This window comes from Mauremys reevesii, linkage group 2, assembly GCF_016161935.1.
Source record: "Mauremys reevesii isolate NIE-2019 linkage group 2, ASM1616193v1, whole genome shotgun sequence".
Taxonomy (NCBI): domain Eukaryota; kingdom Metazoa; phylum Chordata; order Testudines; family Geoemydidae; genus Mauremys; species Mauremys reevesii.
This window is the reverse complement of record NC_052624.1, coordinates 35,583,261-35,609,935: the sequence shown is the minus strand read 5'-3', so window position 1 is coordinate 35,609,935 and position 26,675 is coordinate 35,583,261. Positions and strand designations below refer to the sequence as shown.

The window sequence follows — 26,675 nt, the reverse complement described above, 5'->3', positions numbered from 1 at the left end:
TAGAAGACCAATTGAAATTTATTAAATATTTTTTTGTTTTTCTACATTTTCAAATATATTGATTTCAATTACAACACAGTATACAAAGTAGATCGTGCTCACTTTATATTATCTTTTTATTACAAATATTTGCACTGTAAAAATGACAAACAAAAGAAATAGTATTTTTCAATTTACTTCATACAAGTGTAATACTGACAGACCCCCCAGTCATTGGCGGGCAGGATTGAACCTGGGGCCTCTGGTGCTTAGTCCATGAGCCTCTACTGCTTGAGCTAAAAGCTATATGGCTCTTAGCTAAGAGCTGTAGAACAGACTCATTAGTCTCGTTCTCCAAGTGGTCTTGGTGCCACTAGATGGGACAGAGCACCACACCCAGGAGGTGTGTGGGTTACACAAGTACTGCAGTGCAATCTCTTTATGTTGAAAGTGCAACTTACAAATGTAGAGGTTTTTTTTGTTAAAATAACTTCACTCAAAAACAAAACAATGTAAAACTTTAGAGCCTACAAGTCCACTCAGTCCTACTTCTTGCTCAGCCAATCGCTAAGACAAACAAGTTTGTTTACATTTATGGGAGATAATGCTACCCAGTTTTTATTTACAATGTGACCTCAAAGTGAGAGCAGGCATTCACATGGCACTTTTGTAGCCAGCATTGCAAGGTATTTACGTGCCAGATATGCTAAACATTCATATGTCCCTTCATGCTTCGGCCACCATTCCAGAGGACATGCTTCCATGCTGATGATGCTCATTAAAAAAAATAATGCATTAATTAAATTTGTGGCTGAACTCCTTGGGGGAGAATTGCATGTCTCCTGTTCTGTTTTACCTGCATTCTGCCATATAGTTCATGTTATAGCAGTCTCAGATGATGACCGTGCCATGCCAACACATGTTCTCACTTCCAGGTGATATTGTAAACAAGAAGCAGGCAGCATTATGTCCTGCAAATGTAAACAAACTTGTTTATCTTCGCCATTGGCTGAACAAGAAGTAGGACTGAGTGGACTTGTAGGTGCTAAAGTTTTACATTGTCTTATTTTTGAATGAAGTTATTTTTTGTACATAATTCTACATTTGTAAGTGCAACTTTCATGACAAAGAGATTGCACTACAGTACTTGTGTTAGGTACATTGAAAAATACTATTTCTTTTGTTTTTTACAATGCAAATATTTGTAATAAAAATAAATATAAAGAGAGCACTGTACTCTTTGTATTCTGTGTTGTAATTGAAATCAGTATATTTGAAAATGTAGAAGATATCCAAAACTAATTAAATAAATGGTATTCTATTATTAACAGTACGATTAATCGTGTGATTAATTGTGATTAAATTTTAATCACTTGACAGACCTAATTTTTGTCCTGTTATCCAGTTTCAGTTTCTGCCTCCGTACCACTCTTTATGGTACTGTCACAATTCTACATCTAAATTTGTAAAAGGATTATGTGATGGGGTATATAGACCCCACACTAAACCAGAGCAAGGCACAGAGCAGTACTGGGCCAGAGAGGCCCCACCCCTCAACAGCTGCAGGGCATACTCCAGATGGAGGGGTTTTAAAGGGCACTGGTAGCCCAGTGACATGGGGAAGGAGTTACAAGCTGCACCAGGAAGTGAGGTTACTGCCTGGAGCAGTGGAGGGAGTGACTGCAACCTGGGTAAGGCCACTCTAAGAGCAGTGATCCATACTTCCTCCTTCCCCCCTGAGAACCCATGAGAGGGTCTGAAGAGTGGGATGTTGTCCCCATGGTGGATTAAGCTGATACTTCTAAGACTGTGACCATGCCCCAAATGGTCAGGGTGGCCATATGTCCCATTTTGGCTGGGACAGTCTCTTTTTAAAGCCCTGTCTTGGCCATCCTGATTTTTTTTAGCAAAAGTGGACATTTGTCTTGTTTGCTTTTGCCAACTTGATCAGTTGTCAAAAAAGTAGGGTGCAGAGAAATGGGGGGGGAGTGGTTATGCCAGCCCTGTGGGCAGAGGGCAGGCAGGCTCTGAGAGAGCAGTTATGCCATCCTCAGCCTTGTGCAGGGGACAGGCAGGGCTTGGGTGAGCAGTGATGCCAGCCCCACCCTGGGAGTGTGGAGCAGGGATTGGTCTAGCCCCACATAGTGTCCTGTGGGAAATATGGTCTCCCTACAGATGGAGGAGCCAAGCCTGGTAGGTATCAACTCTGGGGAAATATAACTTGAGGTGGACCAATGAGTGATCTGGACACTGCAACACCTATTTAGAGCCCTGGGCCAAGACCTGGTGGTATGGGAAGCCTATGTTCTGCTCCCTGGCCATTGTGACAGAATTCTAAAAGGTAGAAGAGGGGCACACAGGAGAAACTGGGGTCCACCACGTGGCAGGGCCCCCCTCTAGAACATGCAGACCAAAAAGAGCTGTGTAGCCATTGCTTGACCACTAGGCCAGCTGGCTATTAGACTGACCTGCCACAGGTTAATATTATATGGGGTTCCTCCAATTATTTCCCTCTTCATAGGATTTAAATGTGCTTCTTATCTCTCTGATGGAACCGCCCTTCAAACCATTGCCATGTTCTTTGTACTACCTGTCAACTAAGACTGCTTTCTTAAGGTATGTCTACATTGCCAAAAAAAAGTGTTCTTAACAATGGTTAGCTAACTTGGGCTAAAATAGCTAAGAAGACACAGCAGTTCTACTTTCGACTCAGATTAGCAGCTCGTGTTCAGGAGTGGGTCTAGGCATTTTGCTGCCCCAAGCACGGCAGGCAGGCTGTCTTCGGCGGCTGGCCTGCAGAGGGTCCGCTGGTCCCGCGGCTTCGGAGGACCTCCTGCAGGCATCCCAGCTATGCAAGGAGACCTGTGCTAGCAGGGCTTGAGCTAGTGCACTAAAAATAACAGTGTGGATGTTGCAGTTCCGTCAGATACTTGGGCTAGACACCTGAGCTCAGACCAGGGCTTTGGGTGGGCTTGAGAGCCCAAGATGCTGCCTGAGCTGCAATGTCGACACTAAAAAACAGGAGTACTTGTGGCACCTTAGAGACTAGCAAATTTATTTGAGCATAAACTTTTGTGGGCTGTAGCCACAACATTTGTTAGTCTCTAAAGTGCCACAAGTACTCCTGTTCTTTTTGTGGATACAGACTAACACAGCTGTGTAGTAGGTAGAGGCCCTGAGACAGACACTTTGGTATCAAAGGCCCAGTATGAAGCCTGAGGCCTGAACTAAAGTAATGGTCAAGACTTTGCTAATATAAGGCAAAGTTAGGCTGTGAGCTAGAGGCAGGCCCCTGCTCATAGAAGTTGGCAAGAAAAGGGCTGATGTTGCATAAACATATATCCACATAGTGTATTGAAGCATAAACACGGTACCAGGACATACCAATACTGAACACATAGATAACAAGGAACAGACTGACCCATCCCAATGACAGGGGCAAAAGGGTAATATGATGGATAGAGTTGTTTTGTTCGAACCAACATGTACAAGGTGAGAGGCGGCACCTGACTACATAGAAGGGTTCACCTCAATACGTCAGGAGTGATGTGTAATTTGTTTGTACCTGTGTATAAGAATGCATCCCTGAGGCGGTGTCTTTGTCCGGTCAAGGGGGCAGTGGAAAGTCCCGCCACTGACTGAGCCGAGGCCATTGCCAAGAGGCACTCTCTCGTAGTATGCCCTGTAGAGTAACGATCTAGGGGGAACTGCAATTGTGTCCATACGGCAATAAACCTGGCCGACGTGCCTTCGTACCTTACTAGACTCTGTGGTCATTGGGGGTTCTCTTTGGGCCTGCTGTGTCAGCTATCTTCGAAGAGCTGGGACGGCACACAGAGGGAACACACGCACGCAGCCGAGTGATATCAACACTGAACAGAGCAGAGCACCACACCGGTAGCATCTGACAACAGGCTGCTACTCTGAAAAATGTCCACTCTGCTATTTTTAGAAAGCTACTGTGAGTCTGTCTATTCAGTCTGGGAGGCATGCTCCCAGCTTCGGTTCAGACATACTATAGATTTTAACCCATGCTGCTAACTTGAGTTAAAAGCAGAACTCCCATGTCTGAACTGCTATTCTAACCCAAGTTAGCTCACATGGATTAGCTCACCTGAGTTAAGAACACACCTGTTTTTTGCAGTATAGACATACCTTTAGTGGCAATTACTTTAGCATGGAGTGTGAGCAAGATGTAGGGTTTAATGGCTGGCCCTCCATATACTAAATAATTTATACCAAAAGTAATTTCAGACTTTCACCTGAATCCATATATACATTTACCAGTGTCCCCCCGCATACCCCCAAGCCTCATTCATTTCCTGTGGAAGCTAGTGCTCTCAGAACTAGGGCCTGGAGCTTATCTTCTTGCCTTTATAGAATGAAACCATTTCATAAATTAACCAGGCTACTTGTAGCTTTTGGAGATAAGTCTAGAGGGCTTTCAAAATGGATCTCTGATTGTATTAGGGTCTTATGAATTAAATGAAGTGGCTCCCCTTTCTCTGATTAAATCTCATTCTACTAGAGCTCAAGCAAGTTCCAGAGCATCCATCAATAGGGTTCCTATAGATGAAATTTGTAGGACAGTTATTTGGAGCTCTGTTCATACTTGTACTAATCAGTAGTCTCTAGTGTCAGCCTCTACATCTGATGCCATTTTGACTGAACTGTCCTATACTTATTTTGGTTAGATTCCTAGCTCCCAACTTCTTTAGGAGGTTAACTTCTAGCCAATCACCAAGAATGGGATCCACACAGACAGACACCCAAAGAAAGAATAGTTACAGTAATTAGTTCTTTTGAACTATTCTGTCCACATGAATCCCATGTCCTGCCCTCCTTCCCTGCTGCTACAGCAGGGGTCGGCAATCTACGGCATGCGTGCCAAACACGGCACGCAAGCTGATTTCGAGTGGCACGCTGCCGCGGTCCCAGCCCTCAGCCCCACTCAGCCCCACCGCTCCCCCTTGTGGGGGCAGGAGGCAGAAGCTTGGCCCTGTGGCAGCCAAGCTTCCCCCCTCCCCCGCTTCTTCCCCCAGCGTGGTGATTTCCTGCCCCTCCCCCTCTCCTTCCCTGCGCCAATCAGCTGATTGCCCTTGTGAGGGGGAGGGGGGAGAGCGGCAGCATGCTCGCTGCTCTGTAGAGGAGGCAGAGAGAGGTAGGGGCCTTGGAGAAGAGGGTGGAACAGGGCATATCCCTTCCAGCCCCCTGCCATAAGCCGCTCAGGGCAGGGGGCTGGGAGCACCCTTACGAGCCGAGCACCCCAGCCTTCTGACCTGCACCCCCCACACACACCCAGCCCTCTGCCCTGACCTCCAGTGTATTTTGGGTATTTTTTAAAACACAGTGTGGCTCAATTTCTAAACAAAGGAGTAAGTTTGTTTTTTCATTTTAAATTTGTACTTGTCATAATATGCGTATGAATTTTGAGAACTGAGGAATTTTTTTCTTTGAAACTTGGAATTCTGTAAATTGCCTAATACTAAGAGTTGATGCTTACAGATCCATGAACCTATTGGCTATAGCACAATTTATTTGGTCTTTGAAATGGGAGGACTGACACAGGCAGTGTGGTATTTTATCATTCAAAGATTTGAAGTTTGGAAACACCTTAATCTTGAGGCCACCTGTCAGTTTGAATCAGCATGACATTGGCAATTGACTTGAGAGTTAAAATGTGGTGTTTGGAGAGCTCTGACTGAAGGAAGACATCTTGCCTGTGCCAGCAGAAGGAAGACATCTTGGTGGAGAAAGCTGAGTGTACCCAGGTACTCAGAACACTTTTGTGGTTAGCATGTAAAAAGATCATATGGACATGAGTCCAAATAACATTTCTGTCTATGCTCCTTTACTGCTACCTGGCCCTATGTCTGATGCAGTATTGAGCAAATAGCTCTCTGGGGTTTTTTTATTTTATTTTTAAAACCTCCCAGATATATCTCCTTAGCTGCACATTAGAAGAGTTTATGCCTCTGCACCAAATTTGGTGTGGTACTTTTTTTCTCTCTATTATCCTCTTCTCAAAAAAAACCAAAAAAAACTTTTTAGTACCACTCCAGGGACTGTGTAGTTAAGGCTGAGATAGCACTTCTGTCATAAAACTCTATTTTCCCAAGCATTTACAACTTCAGAACCAAACTCCCACCACTTTGAGTATGAAATTACTTATGCTTATCAGCTCAGATATGATTTTTTTAATTAGAGAATTCTACTTGCGAAAGACCCAAGTGTGGAGCAGGAAGTTGGGAGGGCTATTTTTTAAATTTAAATGTAAGACCCTTTTCCAATGTTGCCTTTGTACTTGGATAACTGAAATGGCTTCTTTTTAAAACTTCTGGCTTAGTTATGGACTTAGTGCTCATTGAGGATTAGTGCCACTGCTTGTTTGGAGGAAGCTTGCTTTAAAATAGTGATAGGCCCAAGCTTATGGGAGGAGGTGGAGTTTGAGGGCACCTGCACATAATATGAAAGAGTGGTGTGGGGCTTTCAACATAGGTCTGATCACATGGAAATCATTGGCACTCCAGGACTGGGACCCCAATTCCAAATTGTTGCTATTCAACCACATGGGCAAGGGCGGCTCTAGGCATTTGCCGCCCCAAGCATGGGCAAGCCTCAGGGAGCGCTCTGCTGGTCGCTATGAGGGCGGCAGGCAGGTTGCCTTCAGCTGCTTGCCTGCAGGAGGTCCCCGGTCCCGTGGATTCGGCAGCAGCCTGCGGGAGGTCCGCTGAAGCCATGGGACCAGCGGACCCTCCGCAGGCATGCCGCCAAAGGCAACCTGCCTGCCGCCCTTGCAGCAACCAGCAGAGTGCCCCCCGCGGCTTGCCGCCCCAAGCACGCGCTTGGCGTGCTAGTGCCTGGAGCCGCCCCTGCACATGGGTCATGTAGAGGTAATGAATGTTTGATTTAATCCTTAAAATCCTTTTTGTGCTAGAGCTTTCTGATGCAATCTTGTACTTCTTTTGATTGTGGATGGTAGGGTGTGGGGGGATAGGGAGGACAAAACCAACCTTCTATGGTATACTTTTCTCTTCCATTGTCAGTGTTGAAATTCTGTGCTATTTGACCTCTGTCAACGGGTGAGCTGGGCAACTCGATCATAGTCAGCAGTAACATGAAGTGCATCCAAGCCTCTTTTCTCCGATGTTCTGCAGCAAATTTCCTTGTTCATTTTATCCTATTACTGCAGTTTACACTTCAGACCATTTTCAACATTACGTATATAATCTTTGTTGTTCAGTGAGCATTCTCTGATTAATATCACACAGAATACAGACTATTTATCCTAAGTATTGTTGTTGTTTTAATCTATGATGTATGCTTGTAGTGGGTCAGTTGCCCCACACCAGGAAGAGGAAGGGTTAAAGCAGGCCAGAGGGTGCCTGTGCAGAGCCCTCCAATTAGAGGAGGGCTTACTAAGCGAGCCAAATGGGAGGAGGGCGTTTTGCAACAGCCAATCAGGGCCAGCAGGGGCCATATATAAAGGGCTGCTCAACAGAGCAGAGGGCACTCCCTGGCCTGCTAGGGAGAAGGATTGGCTGCCTAGGAGCACCATGGCTAGAGCAGTGCTGGGCAGGGTAGCAGAGCAGAAGGAGTTTCTGGCTGACCACTGCCAGACTGAGGCCCTGGTGGAGGGGCAGATAAGATGCTAGAGCTGACTCCACTTGCACTGAGGGAAGTGGCCAACACAGGCTGCTGTTTGCCCCTAGAGCAAGGGACTAGTCTGTAGCAAGGTGACTGTAGCAGGCCATTGAGGCAGATGGCTGGACTATAGACTGACAGTCCTCTGGCTGTGCCCAGAAGAGGACACCACAGCCCGGGGAGCAACATGGTTCACAGAGTGGTGGAGACAGCAAAGCGGGAGTAGCAGCGAAGGAGGCACCACCAGAGGAGGGTGCCCTGCAGAAGGATATGAGCTAATTCCAGAATGGCCAGCAGGAGGTGCCACGGTTGTGAGTTTCACACCACTACAATGCTCCATATGATTCCAGTGTTTTTTTTGCCTCTGGTAAAGGGTGGAATAGTTGTATTTCATTTTTGTATTTATGCCAGCTGATATCTTGTTGCAAATGATGACATATAGTCAAGCACGAGGCTCCTAATAAGTCAACTCTATTATTTAAGGTGGATGTGTATATAAACACAAACTAAGTCAGACCACTGTGGTAATTTAGACTATGCAGCTTTACTGTTACTGGTCTATACTCTGATCCTTTAACTTTATGTAAAAATATTATGCTTATTTAAGTTCTATTGTATAGGCAAGGCATTCAAAATTAAACAAAAATAATGCTGTAAATAGAGATACATCCTGGATTTTGTATCTTGTATGAATTCCACATTCATTATTTATATTAAAATTGAAATAGGCACTTTTATAAGTTAGTTTGCCCTTGGCCAGCACTGAGGAATGCTGTTCATATTATATTGCAGTGGGTTCGGATTTTGCAAAACAATGACTTTTGCCAAGTTCTTAAACTTTTAGATGTGTCCTTGAGCTGAGGTTATGTTTGATCTCAGTAGATGCCAAGGATCAGTTACTTTTTTGTAAGATCAAGGAAAGTCTGTGATGTCTTTGACCAGTATTGAACACCAAACTCTCAGTGTGACACTATGGCCAAAAGGGTGTAAGAGTTCTTTGGATGCATAAACGGGGGAATTTTGAGTAGTAGTAGAGAAGTTATTTCACCTCTGTATTTGTCACTGGTGTGACTGCTGCTGGAATCTGTGTCCAGTTCTGATGTCCACAATTCAAGAAGGAAGTTGATAAATTGGAAAGGGTTCAGAGAAGAGCCACAAGAATGATAAAAGGGTTAGAAAACATGCTTTATAATGATAGCCTGAAGGAGTTCAATCTATTTAGCTTAACAAAGAGAAGCTGGTGACTTGACTAAAGTCTAAAAGTACCTACATGGGGAACATATGTAATAATGGGCTCTTCAGTCTAGCAGAGAATGGTATAGCACAATCCAGTGGCTGGAAATTGAAGCTAGACAAATTCAAACTGGAAATAAGGTGTGTATTTTTTTACAGTGAGTAATTAACCATTGGAACAATTTACCAAAGATTGTGATGGATTCTCCATCACTCTTAACTTTTTTTTAAATTAAGATGATGGGGAATCTCTGACTGTGTTACAGACTAGATATCACAGTGATCCTTTCTGCCCTTGTAATGAGTATGAGGCCTGGTCTACACTATGTGTTTAAACCGATTTTAGCAGCATTAAACAGATTTAACGCTGCACCCATCCACACAACGAGGCCCTGTATATCAATATAAAGGGCTCTTTAAACCGGTTTCTGTACTCCTCCCCGACGAGAGGAGTAGTGCTGAAATCGATATTACCATATCGGATTAGGGTTAGTGTGGCCGCAAATCGATGGTATTGGCCTCCGGGCAGTATCCCACAGTGCACCATTGTGACTGCTCTGGACAGCAATCTGAACTCGGATGCACTGGCCAGGTAGACAGGAAAAGCCCTGCGAACTTTTGAATTTCATTTCCTGTTTGCCCAGCGTGGAGCTCTGATCAGCACAGGTGGCAATGCAGTCCCAAATCCAAAAAGAGCTCCAGCATGGACCATACGGGAGATACTGGATCTGATCGCTGTATGGGGAGGCAAATCTGTTCTATCACAGCTCCGTTACAGAAGATGAAATGCCAAAGCATTTGAAAAAATCTCCAGAGGCCACAGCAGGGACTCAGCACAGTGCTGCGTGACAAGCGTAACAGAAAGCCAAAGAATCAAACAGCGCTCATGGAGGGAGGAAGGGGGTACTGAGGACTCCAGCTATCCCACAGTCCCCGCAGTCTCCGAAAAGCATTTGCATTCTTGGGTGGGCTCCAAGTGTCTGAAGGGTCAAAAACATTTTCCCGGGTGTTTCAGGGTGTATGTCGTCGATTTACACCCTTCACCCACCCCACCCCCCCCCGAAAGAAAAGGGAAAAAAATAGTTTCTCGCCTTTTTTCAGTGTCAGCCTATGTCTACTGCATGCTGCTGGTAGAAGGGGTGCTGGAGAGCTAAACAGCAGCATCCTCTCCCCTCTCCTCCCCGGTGGCAGATGGTACAGTACAGAAGGACTGGTATCTGTTCTCGTCATCAGCCCGTGAGTGCTCCTGGCTGGCCTCGGAGAGGTCGGCCGGAGGCGCCTGGGTAAAAATAGGAATGACTCCTGGTCATACCCAGCAGATGGTACAGAACGGCTGGTAACCGTCCTCATCATAGCAACTGGGGGCTGAGCTCCATCAGCTCCTCCCCCCCCGTCATGTATAAAGAAAAGATTCTGTACTGCCTGGACTATCATAGCAGCAGAAGGCTGGTCTCCTCTCCCCCCCCCCTTTAATGTCCTGCCTGGACTATCATAGCAGCTGGAGGCTTCCTCCCCCTCATTTTATCTCACTAAAAAGTCTGTGTTTCTTATTCCTGCATTCTTTATTACTTCATCACACAAATGGGGGGACACTGCCACAGTAGCCCAGGAGGGTTGGGGGAGGAGGGAAGCAACGGGTGGGGTTGTTGCAGGGGCACCCCCTAGAATGGCATGCAGCTCATCATTTCTGTGGGATCTCTGGGGCTCTGACATGGAGTGGCGGTGCTCTCTGGTGCTCTAGTACACTTGCCCCATATTCTAGGCAGCACTGACTCTATTTTTAGACAAAACATAGGAATTAATTTTTGCCTATGCGCCCCCGGCCGACCTCAGCGAGGCCAGCCAGGAGCACCCATGATAGCAGCAGACGGTACAGAACGACTGATAACCATCATCTCATGGCCAATTTACAATGGCATGGTAGACGGTACAATATGACTGGTAACCATCTCTGCTATATTGCAAAGGCAAATGAATGCTGCTGTGTAGCAGTGCAGTACCGTGACTGTCAGCAGCATCCAGTACACATATGGTGACAGTGACAAAAGGCAAAAAGGGCTCCATGATTGCCATGCTATGGCGTCTGCCAGGGCAATCCAGGGAAAAAGGGCACGAAATGATTGTCTGCAGTTGCTTTCCCGGAGGAAGGATTGAGTGACGACATTTACCCAGAATCACCCGCGACACTGTTTTTGCATTGGGATCTCAACCCAGAATTCCAATGGGCAGGGGAGACTGCGGGAACTATGGGATAGCTACGGGATAGCTACCCACAGTGCAATGCTCCGGAAATCGACGCTAGCCTCGGTACATGGACGCACACCGCTGAATTAATGTGCTTAGTGTGGCCGCGTGCGCTTGACTTTATACAATCTGTTTTACAACTGGTTTATGTAAAATCGGAATAATCCCATAGTGTAGACGTACCCTGAATCTGTGAACAATGGTGCTAGCAGAGGAATTGGCTGCATTTCATTATGGCTGTATTTATAAAGCCCTGAATGCTGCAATCTACTCTTGCAAATAGTCCCCCTGAAATTAGTGAAATTGCCCATGTGTGTGATGGTTGGAGGATCAGGCCCATAGTCATGTCACTTAATGCCCTTCTGGAAGAGGCTCAGATACTATACTGGTTTATATAAGAATCTGTCTAGAAGGACTCCCACATGGATTAATATACATGTACGGTTAAGTCATGTGCAAGAATGTATTTCTCTTCCATAATAATTCCAGTAAATACCACTCACCATGACACTTAAATGCTAGAGAGAATCTTGAATTCCACGACAAAGCTTAATATTCTGAGGTAGTATACATTCTATAGGTTATTTTAATTTGACATGTACAATTATATATTGTATGGAAGCACTCTTATCAAAAACCTGTCACTTGCTTTGAAGACCATTTTACCATTCTGAATGCAAGGAATGTCAATGAGAGGCAGAGACATGTTTAGGGCCTCTTTGATTATTTAAACAAAAGTTTACTTAGATAGGAAAGCTTAATATCTTTGTAACACTAAAAGTGTTGGAGGTATCTGCTTGTTCTAGCCTTTTGCCTTAAAGCTTTGGCATTTATACCTTATTTACAGATCTCAACAGGCTTTGTCTTGCCAAATATTTTAAAATCTCTAACTAGCTGAGCAATATCTCTTACGTAATCACTGGTTCTCATTGTCTACTAGGATGCATTGCTCTTTTGTGCTTTAGTGTGTGTAATATGCTCACCTCACTCATTTTTCACTGAGGATCTAGCAAAATAAAATATTTAAATTGGTCTTTGGTCTTGTTTGAAAACTGCCAACAAGGGTTCTGTCGGTGATAGTGGATTTTGTGATGGAGACAAGTGTCCTTTAGAAACTGAACTGTGACCAACTCATTTCACATAAATCACCAAGCAGCCATTAGCTGGTGATAACTTTTTAGATTGTAAGGCCAGAAGGGACCATTATGATCATTTTGTCTGATCTCCTGCAAAACCCAGGCCATAGATTTCTCTCCCTCACCCCACCGCCGTAATAACTGCAACAAGCCCATAACATCTTGTTGAGCTAGAGCATACATTTTTAGAAAGACTTCCAATCTTGATGTAATGACTTGGAGTGATGGAGAATTCACCACTTGATCACTGGTGAACTAGCCTACATTCAAACTGCAAGTGAAGTAATCGGGTCCTATTTTGAAAATAAATGTATTGATAGTAAAGATGTGCAAAATGCTTCATCAAATGACAACTCTACTCATGGGAGGGAGGCTGTATATGTCAGTAACTGAAACACAAACCCCATTTAAAAAAAAAAGAAACCTCACACTTAATTGTTTGCTCCAAAATAGCCCTTTCACCCCTGGGTAATGAACCAAGTTCTGACCAAAATGGACCTATTCCAAGTAAACTTCTGGTTTTTGAAACTAGCTTTTGAAATTATACCTCTTTTGGAGGTGTGTGTTGTGGAAATAGTAATTATACTGAATTTCATAGAGAAGTGAAACTTGATGAGCTTAAAATGGTTTGCAAACAGTAGGAAAATGTGCATGTATTTTTTTTCCAAAGTATTTTAACCATAGTCTCAACTATAGTTATTAGCCCCCTGTACTTCTGGTTGCTCTGCTAAAAGGTATTGGAAAATGCCTAGTTACAGGTGTTCGTGGGTCTTTGAAATGTCATTAAGGGACTGAATCACAGTTCCAGCAGCCAAGTCAGATGAGTTTAAGGTGGGTTAATGTTCTGAATGACTCTTCCATTGATGCACCAATTTGATTAAATGGAGTATCCAAGCCATTGCTATTTATGGACAGGCTTTCCAGTCCAACTTTGATGGGTTCCTCCCAGGCATCTGATGATGTGCTTCAGTTGCTTCATTGGTATGTTGGTCAGAAAACCAGCTGGGAGGAAAAGAATGTGAAACCTAGATACTGTGATTATGATGTGTTTTTGTACTGGATAATTAAGAAATCCCCATGTAGAGTGAAACTCAAAGTATTCTATTAAGAAGAAAATGCTAAAATTGCCGCTACAGACACTTCAACACTTGCTGTAAATATCTATTTATTTTTTACATTGGAAAATGCTAATTGTAACAGTGTTGGCACCTGTCTCTTGTGAGTTCTCCCTTTCTGGTTGGGTGTGAGCTTGCTTTTCTTTCAGTTCTTACAATGGGGTGGCACTCATCTCTCACAAGCACCTCCCCCGCAGCCCAATGGTTGTTCAGCAGGTCTTCAGTGACCCAGCCTTCTGGCAGAGTCTCTCACATGGTCCCCGCTTCCGGGGTATAAAGTCTCTAGTTCTTTCTCATGGCCCTTGTAGGAGGCCATGCCACCAAAGCTTCCTTCCTGGAGGCATTGCCTTCTTTAACAGCTCAATAGGGGCCCTTCTCGGTACCCTCAGTTGGCATGGCCTTTTTGGCAGCCCACCCTGGGCTCAGTCTTCAACAAGACCAGTAGCTTCACAGTACCCTTGCCCAGTCTGGCTAGGTTCTGGGCTCAGCCCCTTGAGCTCAGCCTGCCTGCAGTGAGCTGCCTGCTGTCCTGCTGCTCTTCCAGCCAGCCAGCCAGGAACCCAGTGCTCCCTATTCAAGCTCCAGGCAGCAACTGGCTGCTCTGCCTCTGTGGCTTCCTTTTATATTGCCCTTCGGGCCCCTGATTAGTTGCTGCAGTAGCCCCTCTGATTGGTTGCTTCTCTATGGCCATCCTAGGCCTCCTGGAAGACTTTCTGCTCTTTCCTGGGGCAGGGTGAGCCTGGGCCTCCAAACCTAATCCACCCTATCACACCAATGAATCAATGTTTTATCTGCATCTTCTTGATGATTAACTGTAAAATAAACCTTAGGTTTCATTTCAAACACATGCAGATTTTTTAATGTAAGTTAAACAAACAAACAAAAAATCCATTCTACCTTTTGCCATGGAGAGCCTGATGAAGAGAGATGTTACTTCCATTTAAGTTAAAGAGAGTTATGCACATGGAACATAGTTTAGAAGCCAGGCCCTAAATGTAGAACAAATAGTGTAGTAACACTGGCAACCATTACAGTAAATACAGTCTATCTATTTTCATGCTGCTATTGGCGAAGAGTTTTGTATATATTGGCATGTGCCTCAAAAAAAAAATCTGACTGTGATGAGCAATGGAATCTCTGAAGTCACTTTCTTCCAGCTCAGTTGGATAAACCTTTGCAGACAGGAAACTGCAGCAGGGATTTTCAATCCTGGGATTAGGGAGGTATATGACAGTATGTTCACAATTCTGCAAACACTTACTATTAGATATAGTACTTATTGCTGTGAGAAGCACCCCTGAGTTCCTGGGACTATTCCTGATAATCAGTGAATGTGGTAGTGCTCTTTTGCAGGATTAATCCCTAAAAACGTTCTGAAGTTAAAATAGTTCCCTTTAGTTCCCATGAACAACAATTAAGTTTAGATACAGTTTATTATGTTATAATTCCTTCCTGCCTGAATCTCCACCGATATACACCTTGTTTAGCCACTTATGCCTGTGTAAGGTGATGTAAAATGCTACCAATGAAAATAGTGTTTTCCACTCACTCTGCAGATGTAAATTACTACACTAACTGCAAGGCAGCAGAGAATCAGACCTTTAGTTCTTAGTACTTGGATTTATTTTTTTTTAAACTCTGTGGGTAAAATCAGGATTTAAAATCAGGATTTAAACCCTGGCCCCATTGAAGTCAGTTTGGGAAAACTCCCATTGACTGCAGTGGGAGCAGGATTTAACCCAGTGATTTACCAGCAAACTGTTTTGCTATATGGCTTGTAAGGGCCTGATCCAGCTCTCAGTGACATTATTCCTATTGACTTCAGTCATGTCGGAATAAAACCATATGAGAACAATGTATTTATTTAGAGAATGTAAACAAGTCCAAGGTAGTTAATATCCTTTTATTAAAATTCTGTCTTCTGGAAAGTAACTGCCAGTGTTCCTGGCTGCATGCAGTGTTGACGGAGAGAGAAGAAAAGTAGTGTTGCTTGCTCAGACATTTAATATTTCCAGGATGTGTTTAATATGTAAAGTGGAACTTTGTTTGGCTTAGAAAATATCAGTTGAATTGTAAATAGTCTCATGAAAAAGTGTCTCTTTAAAGAAATGGATTAGAATGGAGAAATATATTTGACTCTTTTTGTAGATAACTTGCCGCAACTTGTTACCTATCAAAACAACTAGTATTATTGTACTCAAACTGGTCATAAAACTTACTGGTACAGAGCATAAATACATTAAATGAACCATCTTGTTACATATATTGTTCTTTATACTAGTTCATTACAATTATAACAATATAATTACATGTTTCAGTTACAATTGTTTAACATATCGATTTCTTTAACACAGGCTACATTGTTTCTCTAAAGGTATCTTTATTGTCTAATTCTTTTGACATAAGGACCTCTTCAGTAATAACTGTGTACGCTGGCATCTGGGTGTATTTCAACATCCTTTCAAATCTATGGCTGCCTCTCAGTACGTTGGCTGCCTTGAAGCACACTTCCTGAGATTTCTCTAAGGTTTTTGGGGGGGAGGAAGTGCTTCTTCCTTGCAGAAACGTACCATTTCAAATCCCCTACCCAAGCTTTCAAAACAAACAAAATAACATCCAAAAAACTACTCCTTGTGAGTCAGGGATGTGATGATTGACATAGCAACATATGTAGCATTTACAAGACTTAAAAAATAAATACACACTTCAGAGCTGAAGAGCTTAAAGTCATAAATGAAGAGAAATTTAGCACATGAACATATAGCTTTTGTTTGGTCACTTACTGGCAAAGACCATGTCAGCCTTTCTGAAAATAAAAACAAATGAGGATGAAATAGGACAGTAGGCAAGAACTGAAGGTAGCACTAGCTGCTACTATGGGGATGAGTATCAGAGCACCTCATCCAAGTAAGAACTACAACAAAAATCTTCCTCCCTCTCCCTTCCTAGACAGCAAGCTATACAATTTCTTATAACTAAATACAGGAGTGTGAATGTTCATGTGAATGGGGTACTAATGCAGGAAGTTGGGGTGAAAAGGTGGATTTTGCATTTGGTTCTGAATGCAGAGTGGTTTTGTGGACATTCTTATTTCCTCTGGCAGCTAGTTTCCATAGTTTTGGTCTGGCTCCTGTGACAGTTCTGTCTCCTGTGGTCCCAAGCCTCCCGCTATTGGTCAATAGTTTAATTTTTCCAGTGTAATGTTGCAATCTTGGGAAGCCAGTCTCAGAGAGAGTTTGTCATGTAGACAGGATCATACTTCTGGTTTTGAATATAGGAAGAAAGACTTTGAACCAGACTCTCTTCAATGGGGAGCTAGTGAAGAGGACAGGGTGATCCTGGTGACCTGTCTTGTGGGAAGGTGGATTTTGTGCTAGGTGGAGCACTTCAGAGCCTGAAACTTCATTCCTAGATATAGAGAAAACTGCATTACTGCTGGAAGTGAATTTTGTGTCACCATGGCTATTTAGATGTCTGTAGCAAAGAGGCATGGCCACCCTCAGAGATTGACCATGAGGGATGGCCAGATGCTCCCTAGAGGTCAGAACCAGGAAGGCCATGCTCACCACACCAGAAGCAGAGGGGCAGGACAGGAACAGGAAGTATAAAAGGTGGGCCCTGTAGCTCAATTGGGCAGCAGCTGCCAAAGGAGATGGACTTTTTCTTCCCACTGCTGATGCAGGAGCCTGCAGAAGACTTCAGTTACCCTGAGGACTTGCCCAAGCTAGTCCAGAGCTGCTAGACCTAACCAACGCTGAGGAGCTGCTGGGGTTGCCACTAACAATGTATCCTGAGGACACACCAGACACTCACTGCTCCGAGGTACCAAACCTGGGGAGAGTAGGAAGTAGCCCAGGGAAACTAAACTACCATCTGGTAGAGTGCTAGTCTGATACAAGGTCATTGTGCTGTGGGCTGATCCCTGCTGACCCAGTGGCAGACCACTCCACCATTGTTAGGGCCCTGAGTTGGGATATGGTGGAGTTGGGGGGCTGGTGTCCCCCTGCCCTCTGCCATCCCACCCCTGGAGTGGCAGCCTCCCCACCATAGGCCAGGAGGCCTATGTCAGTCTACTGCCAGATCCCCAGACTGTGTTTGGTGCTCACCCCTGCCTGAGCCCTAGACTCTTACCTGCTCTACCCTACTTGAGGGCTGGAGCTCTAGACTGCTTGGTGCCCTGCCCTGCCTAAGGGCCTGGGTCCCTGAACTGCTCGCTGCTCTACCCTGCTTACAGGTTTGAGCCCTAGAGACAGCTAATTTCCCTTTTGTACAGACTGCTGTTTCAGTTGTGTGGCTGCCCTCAGAGATTGACAGTGAGGGATGGCCATGCATGCCTACAGTGTCCAACAGCAGTGCAGAACGTAGGAGGCTTTCAAGATGATGGACTGATGATGGAGGGGACTCTTATGGAGGAAGAGAGTTCTTGAAAGGGATTTCTTCTGCTTCCCTGCATCACTTCTGCAGTTTTTTTTGCATGGGAAGGGAAGGCAGGGGTCTTCCTGCCCCCGTACACAAGAAACAAGAGATTTGTCCTCCCATAGCTACTGATCTTCTGAGATCATATAGTTCTGGGGGGCTCCTTCTGGAAGTCAAAGCATCCATATGGAGGCCCTGGAGCCTCCTTAGTCCCCTCACATCTCCTTGACAGCATGGCTCCCCACTCCTGAAAGTGGCTGCAGAATGTGAAGGGGGCCACAGATAAGTAATGCAACCTCACACTGCATTTAAGGCAGTGGCTCTCAAACTTTTTTGTACTAGTGACCCCTTTCACATAGCAAACCTCTGAGTGTGATTTCCCCCCCACACACACACACACATATAAATTAAAAACACTTTTAAAATATATTTAACACCATTATAAATGCTGGCGGCAAAGCAGGGCTTGGGGTGGAGGCTGACAGCTCACGACCCCCCCCCCATGTAATAACCTCATGACCCCCTGAGGGGTCCTGACCCCCAGTCTGAGAACCCCTGATTTAAGCTTTCTGTGGATTCTCTGTGGGGCTGGCAGAAAGAATGTGCATACATGTACACATGACCTCCCCACACATCCCTACCTCTGACCTGCCTATGTGGTACAGAGACAGCACTGAGGGGAATACACTGAAGGTGCCAGATATCCCCTTCGTGTGGAAATGGGGAGAACTGCACAGAGGGCATGATTAGTACAAAATATAGATCCTTTCCTGACTTCTTTCACTTCTTGCCTCCTATCACCCAAATCCCATTGACTTCACTAGGAATTCCACACGGATCAATGGTAGGATATAGCTTGACTAAGTCAGCAAATAACAAACCCACCTTTTCTTAAAGTTCTAAAAGAAAATGTCCCTTCTATTTATTTTATTTAACCTGGAAAGAGCAAAGTCAACTGGTTTGACTGATTGCAGACCCAGGCTAGCCTCTGGGGACAGAGGTATCTTCAAGTAAAGATGGTTTTGATTTGCAAGATCTGTCCCCCATCTAAAGCAGTGTGTAATGGAAAGTTAGTAGCTTATGGCTTGAAATCTAAGTCATAAATAAATGTAACTACTGGGAAATAAAATAGGTTAGCTGTATAAATGATTTGCTAAAGTAAACTAAAATATAATGCAGTACTGAGACTGCTGTTCAGGTGCAACAAAACATCCTGTTTGTTAGGTAGTGACTTCACATGGATAGCAATTGATTTTGTATGACATTCATTTATGTCTAACCAGGGGCAGCTCTAGCTTTTTTGCAGCCCCAAGCACGGCAGGCGGGCTGCCTTCCGCGGCTTGCCTGTGGGAGGTCCCCGGTCCTGTGGATTTGGTGGCTTGCCTGCGGGAGGTCTGCCGGTCCTGCGGCTTTGGTGTACCCGCTGCCAAATTGCCACCGAATCCGCAGGACTGGCAGAGCTCCCGCAGGCAAGCAGCCAAAGGCAGCCTGCCTGCTGCTCTCGCAGGGACCAGCAGGGCACCCCCCGCGGCTTGCCGCCCCAGGCACGCGCTTGCTGCACTAGTGCCTGGAGCCGCCACTGTGTCTAACTGTCTGCCCCATACACTTCTTTGAGAGAGAGTGTGCTTGTGTAAGATTGCTTGACAGTTCTGCCCTCTCACAAGAGATTATAGTTGTTAATAGTAAATACAAAGATTTAGAAATAATAGAAATATGAGAAATAGTATCAATCTTTAAACTGTTTAGTTTGATCAGATATTGAGAAATAATGTATTTCAGCTTTTTGATTTTGAGCCACCTAGTGGTAATATATATGAAATATTATTTCTTAAACTCAGGAGTCGTTGAACATTTCTCAACAACTATGTACTGTTTAATGGGACTAAGCTTACTAAAATGAATCAAAATTGGTGTATGCTGCAAGGTTCTCATTCTAATATTGAACTCTTTGTTATGAGAACTGGGGTATTATACATAGAACTATATATTTCAACCCTTCATTTTTTTCCCCCTCAAAGACAGCTTTGTCAGAAACATAGTAAAGATTTCATGCTACTTAACAACCAGGCAGAATGATTCCCTCAGATCAGTTCATATAAAGGATCCTCCAGGATTGAGCTCCTTGGCCTGCATGAAAGGTCATTAGCCATCTCTGTGGTACTCTACTCCCTACTTGTGAACCTTTGGAGGGAGGGAGGGGAATGCAGAGAGGGATGCAAATAAATCCATTTCTGTATCCAGCCCTAAAAAGAAAACCCTGAAGTGAATACAGGCAAAGTAATACAGCCCCATGCTTTATACCTTTTGTGTGGAGCTCCCTCCTTAAAGGGTAGGGGTCTGAGAAGTAGCCACTCATGAGATTCCTTTGTCGCTCACCTACACTAGAGCTCTGCTGCCTGGAGCTGGAATGGGCTGAAGGCCCTGACATTGATGTGGTGGCACAGGGCTTTGTCACAAATGACACCAGAGCTCAGTGGTGTGTTTTCTCCCCCAAAAGCATTGTGATACACCGTAACTGTGGATCAGCTTCTAACACAAGTATCTTTAAAAAGGAGTATTTTGCAAAGTGTGACTATGACTGAGCTAGAAATAGCAGCAAGCATTATATATCCACGACAGCGCTGCATTTTTCCAATCCTGTTGTCTAGATGATAATCAATCACATGTCCTTGTGCACTCAAAACAGCAAAGTTAATTACAGACCTGCTCAGTGGTGTATGAGATACATTCAGTACCAAAAATATACTGTAGCTAATTTTAGATTTCTTTAAATGGGAACCATAGATCAAAGTATCCTCCATTGAGTCCATGTTACCAGATAATATTCTCAAGAGCAGCCAGATCACTAAGTTCTTGTTGCTAATCTTGCACATTAGAAGCCACAGTCACCTTTATACTCTGTGCTAACTTCTTACACTCTCTCTTTTTGGTCATTAACCATTCTCCAGCTGCCAATTTACATGAATTTCCTTCTTGTTACAAATCCCACTTAGCTCCCTTAACAAGCATGTTCAAGTATTAGTCCTACCTAGTTTTCTTTTTTCAAGAATATGAAATGTTTACTCAGTTCTCTGGTTTGTCAAAAACACACACCAAAAAGACAACTTGCAGAAGAATCTTAAATTCTCATATTGATTTTGCATCACAAGTGCTTACTGTTTTTATGGAAGAACACAAAATGAAAGTCCTCCGCTCCCAGTTCATTGTGTGTAGGTGGGGGGGGGGTGTATATTGTTCATTAATTCAAGAGGTTGTCTTTACAACCAAAAAGCAGTTTTAATTTGGAATGTCATTTCTTCTCTAGTGACTACTAAAGGTTAAGATAGGTCAAAATAGCACTGGAGAAGTTAGCAAAGAAACTCTTCTGTTTTTAATTAAATAGATTTCCTCTACTTCCTCAGCCATTTTAGTTGTTACATGATTTCTCAAACTTCTGACACAGCCAACTTCTGTTTCAACAAACCTCGATGCCAGCTCTGCCCACATATCTATACCAGTGACTGTCACAGGACCTAACCAGATCAGCTACACCATCACCGGTTCATTCACCTGCACGTCCACCAATGTAATGTACGCCATCATATGCCAGCAATGCCCCTTTGCTATGTACATTGGCCAAACTGGACAGTCCCTACGGAAAAGGATAAATGGACACAAATCAGATATTAGGAATGGCAATATACAAAAACCTGTAGGAGAACACTTCAATCTCCCTGGACACACAATAGCAGATCTAAAGGTAGCCATCCTGCAGCAAAAAAACTTCAGGACCAGACTTCAAAGAGAAACTGCTGAGCTCAGGATTACACAAAGACTGTGAATGGCTTGCCAACTACAAAAGCAGTTTCTCCTCCCTTGGTTTTTACACCTCAACTGCTAGAAGAGATCCTCATCCTCCCTGATTGAACTAACCTCGTTATCTCTAGCCTGCTTCTTGCTTGCATATATATACCTGCCCCTGGAAATTTCCACTCCATGCATCTGACGAAGTGGGTATTCACTCACGAAAGCTCATGCTCCAATACGTCTGTTAGTCTATAAGGTGCCACAGGACTCTTTGCTGCTTCTTATCATAGAAGAGGAAATGTATCTGAGGAAAGAACCAGTGGGAACAGGAAACTTGAAATTGAGTGTAAAAAGAGTTGAGCAGAGGAGGACAAAAAAGGAGTCAGGGCATAGAATCATAGAATCTCAGGGCTGGAAGGGACCTCAGGAGGTCATCTAGTCCAACCCCCTGCTCAAAGCAGGACCAAACCCAACTAAATCATCCCAGCCAGGGCTTTGTCAAGCCTGACCTTAAAAACCTCTAAGGAAGGAGATTCCACCACCTCCCTAGGTAACCCATTCCAGTTCTTCACCACCCTACTAGTGAAAAAGTTTTTCCTAATGTCCAACTTAAACCTCCCCCTCTGCAACTTGAGACCATTACTCCTTGTTCTGTCATCTTCTACCACTGAGAACAGTCTAGATCCAATCCAATGTCCAGGGCATTGCTATAGGGGAAGATGTAGGTAACAGAGAAGACTCTGTAAAGGAAAGCAAAATTCTTCTGAAATAATCATGAATGGAAGGTTCTTGAACCTTTTAGTAAGATACAGGATAACTGCTGAATCGTGGTAACAGGGCAATATCTGTTAACTCCAAAAGAGGCCATAGTATCTCTCTCTCAAAGCATGTCTGGAGTCAGAAAAGAGACTGTATCATTCCATAAACAGAGTCAACATCACCTCTTCACTTCTGTTCAATAACCCCGGTTTGTCCATCCAAGGATCTTGGTAACTCTTTATACTACTGCATCTCACAAGGAGGTCAGCTGATTATCAATGTCCCCTATGTCCTTTTCAGTCATTCCTTTCCACAATGCCAGATGGCAGACTGCAAGTATAGCTTACCTTTTTTTTGTTCCTAGATGTATGACCTTGCATTTGGCTGTATTAAAGAGCATATTTGATTGTACCTACCTTACCAAGTGACCCACATCACTCTGTATTAGTGGCTTGTCCTCACTTACCACTCCACCAGTCTTTGTCCTTTGCAAATGTTATCAGCAATGATTTTATATTTTTTTCCAGATCATTGATCAAAAAGGAATCCAGCAGCCTTCTTGACCAGAGGAAACTTGTAGTGATGGAGAGCTTACTTAGGGATAAGGTAAGGAATTATACAAGGATAAAATAGGCTATTATAAAATGTCAAGTGAGCAGGGGAGATTTGGATTCCCCCTTCTTGAACTATTTCATTCAGAATTTAATGGCCAATACAGTTTCCATTATAAGCAAGGAACCTGTCAGACCACTCTTTAAACTGTGGGCCACTGGCCGTCCATTGGAGTACAGCTCTTTAACCAAACTCATGCTGTGTTGCATTCTCAATAATAGTTCAATAACAATGCTCACTTATTTCTTTCCCTTTCACATAAGTTATTTTTTCATAGCTATGTTTCAGCTCAGATTTTGTTCAGGGAAAAGTGGGTGAGTTGTGTTATCCAGCGGAGTCCTGCAGGCTAGAATTATTTGAAATACAGTTGCTACTAGAAGAAATATTGGTTTGGTAAAAGGAGCCAATGGCATTCCAAGCTGCATCTTGAAAACACAGAGTAAATCAAATCTAGGATTCCAACTGTAATTCTTGTACTGTGCAGCACAAAGTTTGAATGGAACAAGCCATTGTTTCATAAGTTATTCAGTTCTCTAAAAGTTAATGCTGCTGAGAATGGAGTGCATAGCAGTATAGTGAAATGCTGGCTTGAACAGCATCTATATGTAGGTGACTCCTCTTGAGTCAGATCCCTCTACCTCGTCTTTCTCCACCAGTCTTAATGCTGTCAGCTCCCTCCCTACGCCAGAGCTTCCCCTGCTACTGAAGGTGCTGGACCATGCTTCTCCTGATGGAAAAATTCGTTTTTGTTTCCTAAGTCCACTCATTTTTCTTAAACCAGATTTTTACTTTAACTTTAGTCCCAAGGCAGAAATGTTGGAGTCCTTGTGGTCTTCCCTCCCCTGACCTGTCTGAAATTCTGCGAGTCATGTTTAGAACCTTGCCAGTCTTCATCCCTGCTTTGATTCTACCTAGGCTGAAATCTTTAATAGTGTCTTAATCACTACATCTTGACTATTGCAGCTTTCTTTTATTGTTCCCCTAAATCCTTACTGTCTACAGTTTGCATAATGCAGCATCCAAACTGCTCTTGAAATAGGTCGCATAACCTCCAGCACCGTCAATGACTTCTGACACATTTCTGAATCTGATTATAAAAGTTCTCCCTCCTGGTTTTCAGACCTTCCCCTCCCCCCCATCCATGCCCCCACTGCTCCCCTTCCTACAACTTTCCTTAGCTGGGAAATTGCTCTTACATGTGCTGCCCCATGACATATTCAACTCTCTTCCTCTTGTGAGCTACTAGTAACTTAGTCTCTCCTTAAATCACCCCTCACGAGGTCTCTTTCTTCTCCTTGACCATAAACTAACTGTTGGTGGTCCTCTATATATGAGGGACTGTATTCTTTTAAATGTTTTATACACTTCATACTTTCAGTAAGGGAATGGATCTTTCTCCTGTACTGTGTATATTTTCTAAAAATAACAGACCACATTATTATTATTATTCAATAACCCCAGTTTGTCCATCCAAGGATCATGGTAACTCTTTATACTACTGCATCTCACAGGGAGGTCAGGTGATTATTTGACTGTCTATAGCTTAGAGATTGAGTGGGTTCTCTATTTTAGGAATTTTACATCCTACATAGGAAAACATGCTACATAGTTAAATAGCAAAGAGAGGCAGAAATGGAGAGGCATATACAAGGAAGTAGTGATATCTATCTATATCTATAGATATAGATATATTTAAAATAAATGGCAAGATTGGTGCTAAAACCTCCTCCACTGCAGCTCTGCATGTGGAGCAGTCCATAGCTGAAGCTAGGAAAGACTGAAGAAATAAGAAAAGCCCAGTATCAGATGGGTGGGGAGAAGAGGGGAGTTAGAGGCAAGGTCCAAGTAGTGGTATTCTGTATGCAGAATGACATGCCATTTTCTGTTTGTATGTATCTAATGAAGTAGGGAAATTATATGCAGCAAACTGAAGTTTGCACATGGAATGTAGGAATGGGCCCTCTGAGGGTTTATGAATATGAACAAAAAGTTCGAGTGTTTAGCATGAAACTCACTTTTAATCTCAAACTAATTTTTTTTAGCATATGGAGTTCATTAAAAGAGTATAAAACTTTTGTCAGTGGAGGCTTACTGTGCTTTATTTTTAAAAAATAAAAAAGCAATTGGATTGCTGTAATAGCAACTGCAGCTGACTTTCACCTCTAAACAACAAGCATAAATCTAGTTTAGTGCTTCATTTAATAAACTCTCAGCTGCTAGCATTTCAGAGTCTGCAGAAACACTGTATGGCAGAATCTGTCTTCTAAAGTTAATATATAATCACTGTTTTGTGCTAGAAAATGTGAAGGTCAGTAGAAGTTACCTAATTTATATATTTAACTAAACGGACTATTACTGGATATCTAAATCTGCATAAAGTGGGATACTTTTTAAATCACTGGTAGCAGCATAGCACGATTCTAATAACCTATGGGGCCATTAGCCTTCAGATAAAACCACCCCACTTCCCTTGAAGTAAATGGGAATTGTGTGCTGAAAGTAGTCACCCTTAATCTTTGCAATTGCCATAGAGTACTTCAAACACTAAGAATTTTAGTTTGCCTAGGTATGCCTTAGGCTATGGTGAATACAGCAAACATGGTAGCATTTGTCTAGCTGTCCAAGGCAATTACTGGAAGGTTTAAGTGTGGTGATGGTATCTGTGGGCTAGGGTGACCAGAGGGCAAGTATGATAAATCGGGACAGGGTGTGGGGGATAATAGGAGCCTATATAAGAAAGACCCCAAAATTGGGACTGTCCCTATAAAATTGGGACATCTGGTCACCCTACTGTGGGCAGAAGTTGGCCCTATGAATTTACTTATATACCAACTGAGGCTATGTCTACATTTAAAACACCACTAGAGCACTTTAGTGTAGACTCTTATTACAGTGACAGGAGGGTTCTACCATCGCTGTGTGGAATCCATCTCCCTGAAAGGCAGTAGCTAGGGCGACAAAAGAATTCTTCCATTGACCTAGCGCTGTCTACACTGGGGTTAGGTCAGCTGACCTATGTCTCAGGGGTGTGGATTTTTCCCTCCCTTCAGAGACGTAGCTATGCTGATGTTACTTTTCAGTGTAGATCAGCCCTGAGACTAGGAAGAGTAAGAGACCCGAATAGAGGCCTACATAGACAGTGTTGTTGTCCTTGGGTAATGACTAAGCACATTTGACTTATCCTTCTAAGCTTTGTGCCGTTCCCCTGCCTATTGAGGAAGCACAGTGTATCCTGATTCTTATTCTGTTTAGCAAAAACTGCACATGCTTAGCTTATGACTTCTGCTATAAATAGACATAAAATCAGGAACAATATGAGAGACTCCTTTAAATGAATACACATAAAGAATTCTTAATGCCTTTTGAACCAGAACATAAAATATTACTAAGTGGAAAATATTTTAACAGTAATGAGCTGTATAGGCAATCCCCCACTTTTAATCCAGCAACAAGATGAACAGAATAAAATCATAGAACAATGAGGTAAAATAAAGCAATTGTTGTGATGGGGAAAATGCCTCTAATATGCAGAATGGTCTTAAAGTTCCATATCGAGAGTGTTGGGGAAAACTCTGATGTTAAATGAATAATGACTTTAGAATATGAAAATGCATCCTCTTCTGGCTTTCCTGAGTTTGGATTATAAAGCAGATGTACATTCCGGTGAAACAAAGCCTCTTTCATTTCTGGGGTAAGAGTGGTTGGTTGCTTGTTAGCAAAATATGCTAAAGTGACTTAGTAACTCACCAGA

General features: G+C 43.4%; 1 long non-coding RNA gene across 2 annotated transcripts in view; it reads left to right on the top strand.

Moving 5' to 3' along the window:
• The window catches only part of LOC120397555, a 34,477-nt gene that overhangs the window by 6,649 nt on the left and 1,153 nt on the right, over positions 1-26,675 (top strand). The window contains exons 1-3 of one of the 2 annotated variants that reach the window (XR_005593862.1): positions 1,607-1,670; positions 5,574-5,750; positions 22,840-22,918. This is a non-coding gene — a long non-coding RNA (uncharacterized LOC120397555). Of the gene's footprint in view, positions 1-1,606; positions 1,671-5,573; positions 5,751-22,839; positions 22,919-26,675 lie in introns of those variants that run through there. The other variant, XR_005593861.1, reaches the window with a different exon arrangement.